Here is a 9,938-nt window from a genome sequence, read left to right as displayed (position 1 = left end):
TGGCCCCACAGCCCGTGGGGCTGCGGGCTTTCCGGCGGCCGTCAGCCTCGGCGCCACCGGCGCCCACGTTGCGCCGCCGCGCCAGCCTGCGAAGCATTTTCCGGTAGGGCCGCGGCTCTGGCCACAGCTCCCACGCCCGAAGAGCCAGGAGGGAAAGCCGTGCCTCGTTGGAAAGCTCTTTGGCAGCCGCTCGCATGGCCCTAAAGCCTGTGGGGCTGTGGGCTTTGCGGCGGCCGTCAGCCTGGGCGCCACCGGCGCCCACGTGGCGCCGTCGCGCCAGCCTGCAAAGCATTTTCCGGTAGGGCCGCGGCTCTGGCGACAGCTCCCACGGCCGAAGAGCCAGGAGGGAAAGCCGTGCCTCGTTGGAAAGCTCTTTGGCAGCCGCTCGCGTGGCCCCACAGCCCATGGGGCTGCGGGCTTTCCGGCAGCTGTCAGCCTTGGCGCCACCGGCGCCCACGTTGCGCCGCCGCGCCAGCCTGCGAAGCATTTTCCGGTAGGGCCGCGGCTCTGGCGACAGCTCCCACGCCCGAAGAGCCAGGAGGGAAAGCCGTGCCTCGTTGGAAAGCTCTTTGGCAGCCACTCGCGTGGCCCCACAGCCCGTGGGGCTGCGGGCTTTGCGGGGCCGTCAGCCTGGGCGCCACCGGCGCCCACGTGGCGCCGCCGCGCCAGCCTGCGAAGCATTTTCCGGTAGGGCCGCGTCTCTGGCGAAAGCTCCCACGCCCGAAGAGCCAGGAGGGAAAGCCGTGCCTCGTTGGAAAGCTCTTTGGCCGCCGCTCGCGTGGCCCCACAGCCCGTGGGGCTGCGGGCTTTGCGGCGGCAGTCAGCCTGGGCGACACCGGCGCCCACGTGGCGCCGCCGCGCCAGCCTGCGAAGCATTTTCCGGTAGGGCCGCGGCTCTGGGCACAGCTCCCACGCCCAAAGAGCCAGGAGGGAAAGCCGTGCCTCGTTGGAAAGCTCTTTGGCCGCCGCTCGCGTGGCCCCACAGCCCGTGGGGCTGCGGGCTTTCCGGCGGCCGTCAGCCTCGGCGCCACCGGCGCCCACGTTGCGCCGCCGCGCCAGCCTGCGAAGAATTTACCGGTAGGGCCGCGGCTCTGGCCACAGCTCCCACGCCCGAAGAGCCAGGAGGGAAAGCCGTGCCTTGTTGGAAAGCTCTTTGGCAGCCGCTCGCGTGGTCCCACAGCCCATGGGTCTGCGGGCTTTGCGGCGGCCGTCAGCCTCGGCGCCACCGGCGCCCACATTACGCCGCTGCGCCAGCCTGCGAAGCATTTTCCGGTAGGGCCGCGTCTCTGGCGACAGCTCCCACGCCCGAAGAGCCAGGAGGGAAAGCCGTGCCTCGTTGGAAAGCTCTTTGGCAGCCACTCGCATGGCCCTAAAGCCTGTGGGGCTGTGGGCTTTGCGGCGGCCGTCAGCCTGGGCGCCACCGGCGCCCACCTGGCGCCGCCGCGCCAGCCTGCAAAGCATTTTCCGGTAGGGCCGCGGCTCTGGCGACAGCTCCCACGCCCGAAGAGCCAGGAGGGAAAGCCGTGCCTCGTTGTAAAGCTCTTTGGCAGCCGCTCGCGTGGCCCCACAGCCCATGGGGCTGCGGGCTTTGCGGCGGCTGTCAGCCTTGGCGCCACCGGCGCCCACGTTGCGCCGCCGCGCCAGCCTGCGAAGCATTTTCCGGTAGGGCCGCGGCTCTGGCGACAGCTCCCACGCCCGAAGAGCCAGGAGGGAAAGCCGTGCCTCGTTGGAAAGCTCTTTGGCAGCCGCTCGCATGGCCCCACAGCCCGTGGGGCTGTGGGCTTTGCGGCGGCCGTCAGCCTCGGCGCCACCGGCGCCCACGTTGCGCCGCCGCGCCAGCCTGCGAAGCATTTTCCGGTAGGGTCGCGGCTCTGGCGACAGCTCCCACGCCCGAAGAGCCAGGAGGGAAAGCCGTGCCTCGTTGGAAAGCTCTTTGGCAGCCGCTCGCGTGGCCCCACAGCCCGTGGGGCTGCGGGCATTCCGGCGGCTGTCAGCCTGGGCGACACCGGCGCCCACGTGGGGACGCCGCGCCAGCCTGCAAAGCATTTTCCGGTAGGGCCGCGGCTCTGGCGACAGCTCCCATGCCCGAAGAGCCAGGAGGGAAAGCCGTGCCTCCTTGGAAAGCTCTTTGGCAGCCGCTCGCGTGGCCCCACAGCCCATGCGGCTGCGGGCTTTGCGGCGGCCGTCAGCCTCGGCGCCACCGGCGCCCACATTGCGCCACCGCGCTAGCCTGCAAAGCATTTTCCGGTAGGGCCGCGGCTCTGGCGACAGCTCCCACGCCCGAAGAGCCAGGAGGGAAAGCCGTGACTCGTTGGAAAGCTCTTTGGCAGCCACTCACGTGGGCCCACACCCCATGGGGCTGCGGGCTTTCCGGCAGCCGTCAGCCTCGGCGCCACCGGCGCCTACCTGGCACCGCTGCACCAGCTTGCGAAGCATTTTCCAGTAGGGCCGCGGCTCTGGCGACAGCTCCCACGCCCGAAGAGCCAGGAGGGAAAGCCGTGCCTCGTTGGAAAGCTCTTTGGCAGCCGCTCACGTGGCCCCACACCCCAAGGGGCTGTGGGCTTTGCGGCGGCTGTCAGACTCGGCGCCACCGGCGCCCACATGGCACGACCGCGCCAGCCTGTGAAGCATTTTCCGGTAGGGCCGCGTCTCTGGCGACAGCTCCCACGCCCGAAGAGCCAGGAGGGAAAGCCGTGCCTCGTTGGAAAGATCTTTGGCCGCCACCCGCGTGGCTCCACAGCCCGTGCGGCTGCGGGCTTTGCGGCGGCCGTCAGCCTCAGCGCCACCGGCGCCCACGTGGGGCCGCTGCGCCAGCCTGCGAAGCATTTTCCAGTAGGGCCGCGGCTCTGGCGACAGCTCCCACGCCCGAAGAGCCAGGAGGGAAAGCCGTGCCTCGTTGGAAAGCTCTTTGGCAGCCGCTCGCGTGGCCCCACAGCCCGTGGGGCTGCGGGCTTTGCGGCGGCCGTCAGCCTGGGCGACACCGGCGCCCACATTACGCCGCTGCGCCAGCCTGCGAAGCATTTTCCGGTAGGGCCGCGTCTCTGGCGACAGCTCCCACGCCCGAAGAGCCAGGAGGGAAAGCCGTGCCTCGTTGTAAAGCTCTTTGGCAGCCGCTCGCGTGGCCCCACAGCCCATGGGGCTGCGGGCTTTGCGGCGGCTGTCAGCCTTGGCGCCACCGGCGCCCACGTTGTGCCGCCGCGCCAGCCTGCGAAGCATTTTCCGGTAGGGCCGCGGCTCTGGCGACAGCTCCCACGCCCGAAGAGCCAGGAGGGAAAGCCGTGCCTCGTTGGAAAGCTCTTTGGCAGCCGCTCGCATGGCCCCACAGCCCGTGGGGCTGCGGGCTTTGCGGCGGCCGTCAGCCTCGGCGCCACCGGCGCCCACGTTGCGCCGCCGCGCCAGCCTGCGAAGCATTTTCCGGTAGGGTCGCGGCTCTGGCGACAGCTCCCACGCCCGAAGAGCCAGGAGGGAAAGCCGTGCCTCGTTGGAAAGCTCTTTGGCAGCCGCTCGCGTGGCCCCACAGCCCGTGGGGCTGCGGGCTTTCCGGCGGCTGTCAGCCTGGGCGACACCGGCGCCCACGTGGGGACGCCGCGCCAGCCTGCAAAGCATTTTCCGGTAGGGCCGCGGCTCTGGCGACAGCTCCCATGCCCGAAGAGCCAGGAGGGAAAGCCGTGCCTCCTTGGAAAGCTCTTTGGCAGCCGCTCGCGTGGCCCCACAGCCCATGCGGCTGCGGGCTTTGCGGCGGCCGTCAGCCTCGGCGCCACCGGCGCCCACATTGCGCCACCGCGCTAGCCTGCAAAGCATATTCCGGTAGGGCCGCGGCTCTGGCGACAGCTCCCACGCCCGAAGAGCCAGGAGGGAAAGCCGTGACTCGTTGGAAAGCTCTTTGGCAGCCACTCACGTGGGCCCACACCCCATGGGGCTGCGGGCTTTCCGGCAGCCGTCAGCCTCGGCGCCACCGGCGCCTACCTGGCACCGCTGCACCAGCCTGCGAAGCATTTTCCAGTAGGGCCGCGGCTCTGGCGACAGCTCCCACGCCCGAAGAGCCAGGAGGGAAAGCCGTGCCTCGTTGGAAAGCTCTTTGGCAGCCGCTCACGTGGCCCCACACCCCAAGGGGCTGCGGGCTTTGCGGCGGCCGTCAGCCTGGGCGACACCGGCGCCCACATTACGCCGCTGCGCCAGCCTGCGAAGCATTTTCCGGTAGGGCCGCGGCTCTGGCGACAGCTCCCACGCCCGAAGAGCCAGGAGGGAAAGCCGTGCCTCGTTGGAAAGCTCTTTGGCAGCCACTCGCATGGCCCTAAAGCCTGTGGGGCTGTGGGCTTTGCGGCGGCCGTCAGCCTGGGCGCCACCGGCGCCCACGTGGCGCCGCCGCGCCAGCCTGCAAAGCATTTTCCGGTAGGGCCGCGGCTCTGGCGACAGCTCCCACCCCCGAAGAGCCAGGAGGGAAAGCCGTGCCTCGTTGTAAAGCTCTTTGGCAGCCGCTCGCGTGGCCCCACAGCCCATGGGGCTGCGGGCTTTCCGGCGGCTGTCAGCCTTGGCGCCACCGGCGCCCACGTTGCGCCGCCGCGCCAGCCTGCGAAGCATTTTCCGGTAGGGCCGCGGCTCTGGCGACAGCTCCCACGCCCGAAGAGCCAGGAGGGAAAGCCGTGCCTCGTTGGAAAGCTCTTTGGCAGCCACTCGCGTGGCCCCACAGCCCGTGGGGCTGCGGGCTTTGCGGGGCCGTCAGCCTGGGCGCCACCGGCGCCCACGTGGCGCCGCCGCGCCAGCCTGCGAAGCATTTTCCGGTAGGGCCGCGTCTCTGGCGAAAGCTCCCACGCCCGAAGAGCCAGGAGGGAAAGCCGTGCCTCGTTGGAAAGCTCTTTGGCCGCCGCTCGCGTGGCCCCACAGCCCGTGGGGCTGCGGGCTTTGCGGCGGCAGTCAGCCTGGGCGACACCGGCGCCCACGTGGCGCCGCCGCGCCAGCCTGCGAAGCATTTTCCGGTAGGGCCGCGGCTCTGGGCACAGCTCCCACGCCCAAAGAGCCAGGAGGGAAAGCCGTGCCTCGTTGGAAAGCTCTTTGGCCGCCGCTCGCGTGGCCCCACAGCCCGTGGGGCTGCGGGCTTTCCGGCGGCCGTCAGCCTCGGCGCCACCGGCGCCCACGTTGCGCCGCCGCGCCAGCCTGCAAAGCATTTTCCGGTAGGGCCGCGGCTCTGGCGACAGCTCCCACGCCCGAAGAGCCAGGAGGGAAAGCCGTGCCTCGTTGGAAAGCTCTTTGGCAGCCGCTCGCGTGGTCCCACAGCCCATGGGGCTGCGGGCTTTGCGGCGGCCGTCAGCCTCGGCGACACCGGCGCCCACATTACGCCGCTGCGCCAGCCTGCGAAGCATTTTCCGGTAGGGCCGCGGCTCTGGCGACAGCTCCCACGCCCGAAGAGCCAGGAGGGAAAGCCGTGCCTCGTTGGAAAGCTCTTTGGCAGCCACTCGCATGGCCCTAAAGCCTGTGGGGCTGTGGGCTTTGCGGCGGCCGTCAGCCTGGGCGCCACCGGCGCCCACCTGGCGCCGCCGCGCCAGCCTGCAAAGCATTTTCCGGTAGGGCCGCGTCTCTGGCGACAGCTCCCACGCCCGAAGAGCCAGGAGGGAAAGCCGTGCCTCGTTGTAAAGCTCTTTGGCAGCCGCTCGCGTGGCCCCACAGCCCATGGGGCTGCGGGCTTTGCGGCGGCTGTCAGCCTTGGCGCCACCGGCGCCCACGTTGCGCCGCCGCGCCAGCCTGCGAAGCATTTTCCGGTAGGGCCGCGTCTCTGGCGACAGCTCCCACGCCCGAAGAGCCAGGAGGGAAAGCCGTGCCTCGTTGGAAAGCTCTTTGGCAGCCGCTCGCATGGCCCCACAGCTCGTGGGGCTGCGGGCTTTGCGGCGGCCGTCAGCCTCGGCGCCACCGGCGCCCACGTTGCGCCGCCGCGCCAGCCTGCGAAGCATTTTCCGGTAGGGTCGCGGCTCTGGCGACAGCTCCCACGCCCGAAGAGCCAGGAGGGAAAGCCGTGCCTCGTTGGAAAGCTCTTTGGCAGCCGCTCGCGTGGCCCCAGAGCCCGTGGGGCTGCGGGCTTTCCGGCGGCTGTCAGCCTGGGCGACACCGGCGCCCACGTGGGGACGCCGCGCCAGCCTGCAAAGCATTTTCCGGTAGGGCCGCGGCTCTGGCGACAGCTCCCATGCCCGAAGAGCCAGGAGGGAAAGCCGTGCCTCCTTGGAAAGCTCTTTGGCAGCCGCTCGCGTGGCCCCACAGCCCATGCGGCTGCGGGCTTTGCGGCGGCCGTCAGCCTCGGCGCCACCGGCGCCCACATTGCGCCACCGCGCTAGCCTGCAAAGCATTTTCCGGTAGGGCCGCGGCTCTGGCGACAGCTCCCACGCCCGAAGAGCCAGGAGGGAAAGCCGTGACTCGTTGGAAAGCTCTTTGGCAGCCACTCACGTGGGCCCACACCCCATGGGGCTGCGGGCTTTCCGGCAGCCGTCAGCCTCGGCGCCACCGGCGCCTACCTGGCACCGCTGCACCAGCCTGCGAAGCATTTTCCAGTAGGGCCGCGGCTCTGGCGACAGCTCCCACGCCCGAAGAGCCAGGAGGGAAAGCCGTGCCTCGTTGGAAAGCTCTTTGGCAGCCGCTCACGTGGCCCCACACCCCAAGGGGCTGTGGGCTTTGCGGCGGCTGTCAGACTCGGCGCCACCGGCGCCCACATGGCACGACCGCGCCAGCCTGTGAAGCATTTTCCGGTAGGGCCGCGTCTCTGGCGACAGCTCCCACGCCCGAAGAGCCAGGAGGGAAAGCCGTGCCTCGTTGGAAAGATCTTTGGCCGCCGCGCGCGTGGCTCCACAGCCCGTGCGGCTGCGGGCTTTGCGGCGGCCGTCAGCCTCAGCGCCACCGGCGCCCACGTGGGGCCGCTGCGCCAGCCAGAGAAGCATTTTCCGGTAGGGCCGCGGCTCTGGCGACAGCTCCCACGCCCGAAGAGCCAGGAGGGAAAGCCGTGCCTCATTGGAAAGCTCTTTGGCAGCCGCTCGCGTGGCCCCACAGCCCGTGGGGCTGCGGGCTTTGCGGCGGCCGTCAGCCTGGGCGACACCGGCGCCCACGTTGGGCCGCCGCGCCATCCTGCGAAGCATTTTCCGGTAGGGCCACGGCTCTGCTGACAGCTCCCACGCCCGAAGAGCCAGGAGGGAAAGCCGTGCCTCGTTGGAAAGCTCTTTGGCAGCCGCTCGCGTGGCCCCACAGCCCATGCGGCTGCGGGCTTTGCGGCGGCCGTCAGCCTGGGCACCACCGGCGCCCACGTCGGGCCGCCGCGCTAGCCTGCAAAGCATTTTCCGGTAGGGCCGCGTCTCTGGCGACAGCTCCCACGCCCGAAGAGCCAGGAGGGAAAGCCGTGCCTCGTTGGAAAGCTCTTTGGCAGCCACTCGCATGGCCCTAAATCCTGTGGGGCTGCGGGCTTTGAGGCGGCCGTCAGCCTCGGTGCCACCGGCGCCCACGTGGCGCCGCCGCGCCATCCTGCGAAGCATTTTCCGGTAGGGCCGCGTCTCTGGCGACAGCTCCCACGCCCGAAGAGCCAGGAGGGAAAGCCGTGCCTCGTTGGAAAGCTCTTTGGCAGGTGCTCACATGGCCCCACAGCCCATGGGGCTGCGACCTTTGCGGCGGCTGTCAGCCTCGGCGCCACCGGCGCCCACGTGGCACGTCCGCGCCAGACTGCGAAGCATTTTGCGGTAGGGCCGCGTCTCTGGCGACAGCTCCCACGCCCGAAGAGCCAGGAGGGAAAGCCGTGCCTCGTTGGAAAGATCTTTGGCAGCCACTCGCATGGCCCTAAAGCCCGTGGGGCTGCGGGCTTTGCGGCGGCCGTCAGCCTGGGCGACACCGGCACCCACGTCGGGCCACCGCACCAGCCTGCGAAGCATTTTCCGGTAGGGCCGCATCTCTCGCAACAGCTCCCACGCCCGAAGAGCCAGGAGGGAAAGCCGTGCCTCATTGCAAAGCTCTTTGGCAGTCGCTCGCGTGGCCCCATAGCCCGTGGGGCTGCGGGCTTTGCGGCGGCCGTCAGCCTGGGCGACACCGGCGCCCAGGTGGCGCCGCCGCGCCAGCCTGCGAAGCATTTTCCGGTAGGGCCGCGGCTCTGGCAACAGCTCCCACGGCCGAAGAGCCAGGAGGGAAATCCGTCCCTCATTGCAAAGCTCTTTGGCAGTCGCTCGCGTGGCCCCACAGCCCTTGGGGCTGCGGGCTTTGCGGGGCCGTCAGCCTGGGCGCCACCGGCGCCCACGTGGCGCCGCCGCGCCAGCCTGCGAAGCATTTTCCGGTAGGGCCGCGTCTCTGGCGAAAGCTCCCACGCCCGAAGAGCCAGGAGGGAAAGCCGTGCCTCGTTGGAAAGCTCTTTGGCCGCCGCTCGCGTGGCCCCACAGCCCGTGGGGCTGCGGGCTTTGCGGCGGCAGTCAGCCTGGGCGACACCGGCGCCCACGTGGCGCCGCCGCGCCAGCCTGCGAAGCATTTTCCGGTAGGGCCGCGGCTCTGGGCACAGCTCCCACGCCCAAAGAGCCAGGAGGGAAAGCCGTGCCTCGTTGGAAAGGTCTTTGGCCGCCGCTCGCGTGGCCCCACAGCCCGTGGGGCTGCGGGCTTTGTGGCGGCTGTCAGCCTCGGCGCCACCGGCGCCCACGTTGCGCCGCCGCGCCAGCCTGCGAAGCATTTGCCGGTAGGGCCGCGGCTCTGGCCACAGCTCCCACGCCCGAAGAGCCAGGAGGGAAAGCCGTGCCTCGTTGGAAAGCTCTTTGGCAGCCGCTCGCGTGGTCCCACAGCCCATGGGGCTGCGGGCTTTGCGGCGGCCGTCAGCCTCGGCGCCACCGGCGCCCACATTACGCCGCTGCGCCAGCCTGCGAAGCATTTTCCGGTAGGGCCGCGGCTCTGGCGACAGCTCCCACGCCCGAAGAGCCAGGAGGGAAAGCCGTGCCTCGTTGGAAAGCTCTTTGGCAGCCACTCGTGTGGCCCCACAGCCCGTGGGGCTGCGGGCTTTGCGGCGGCCGTCAGCCTGGGCGCCACCGGCGCCCACGTGGCGCCGTCGCGCCAGCCTGCAAAGCATTTTCCGGTAGGGCCGCGGCTCTGGCCACAGCTCCCACGGCCGAAGAGCCAGGAGGGAAAGCCGTGCCTCGTTGTAAAGCTCTTTGGCAGCCGCTCGCGTGGCCCCACAGCCCATGGGGCTGCGGGCTTTGCGGCGGCTGTCAGCCTTGGCGCCACCGGCGCCCACGTTGCGCCGCCGCGCCAGCCTGCGAAGCATTTTCCGGTAGGGCCGCGGCTCTGGCGACAGCTCCCACGCCCGAAGAGCCAGGAGGGAAAGCCGTGCCTCGTTGTAAAGCTCTTTGGCAGCCGCTCGCATGGCCCCACAGCCCGTGGGGCTGCGGGCTTTGCGGCGGCCGTCAGCCTCGGCGCCACCGGCGCCCACGTTGCGCCGCCGCGCCAGCCTGCGAAGCATTTTCCAGTAGGGTCGCGGCTCTGGCGACAGCTCCCACGCCCGAAGAGCCAGGAGGGAAAGCCGTGCCTCGTTGGAAAGCTCTTTGGCAGCCGCTCGCGTGGCCCCACAGCCCGTGGGGCTGCGGGCTTTCCGGCGGCTGTCAGCCTGGGCGACACCGGCGCCCACGTGGGGCCGCCGCGCCAGCCTGCAAAGCATTTTCCGGTAGGGCCGCGGCTCTGGCGACAGCTCCCATGCCCGAAGAGCCAGGAGGGAAAGCCGTGCCTCCTTGGAAAGCTCTTTGGCAGCCGCTCGCGTGGCCCCACAGCCCATGCGGCTGCGGGCTTTGCGGCGGCCGTCAGCCTCGGCGCCACCGGCGCCCACATTGCGCCACCGCGCTAGCCTGCAAAGCATTTTCCGGTAGGGCCGCGGCTCTGGCGACAGCTCCCACGCCCGAAGAGCCAGGAGGGAAAGCCGTGCCTCGTTGGAAAGATCTTTGGCCACCGCG

Source organism: Larus michahellis, unplaced genomic scaffold (assembly GCF_964199755.1).
Source record: "Larus michahellis unplaced genomic scaffold, bLarMic1.1 SCAFFOLD_49, whole genome shotgun sequence".
In the NCBI taxonomy this organism is placed as follows: domain Eukaryota; kingdom Metazoa; phylum Chordata; class Aves; order Charadriiformes; family Laridae; genus Larus; species Larus michahellis.
The sequence above is the reverse complement of the archived record's forward strand: the minus strand, read 5'-3'. Positions refer to the sequence as shown.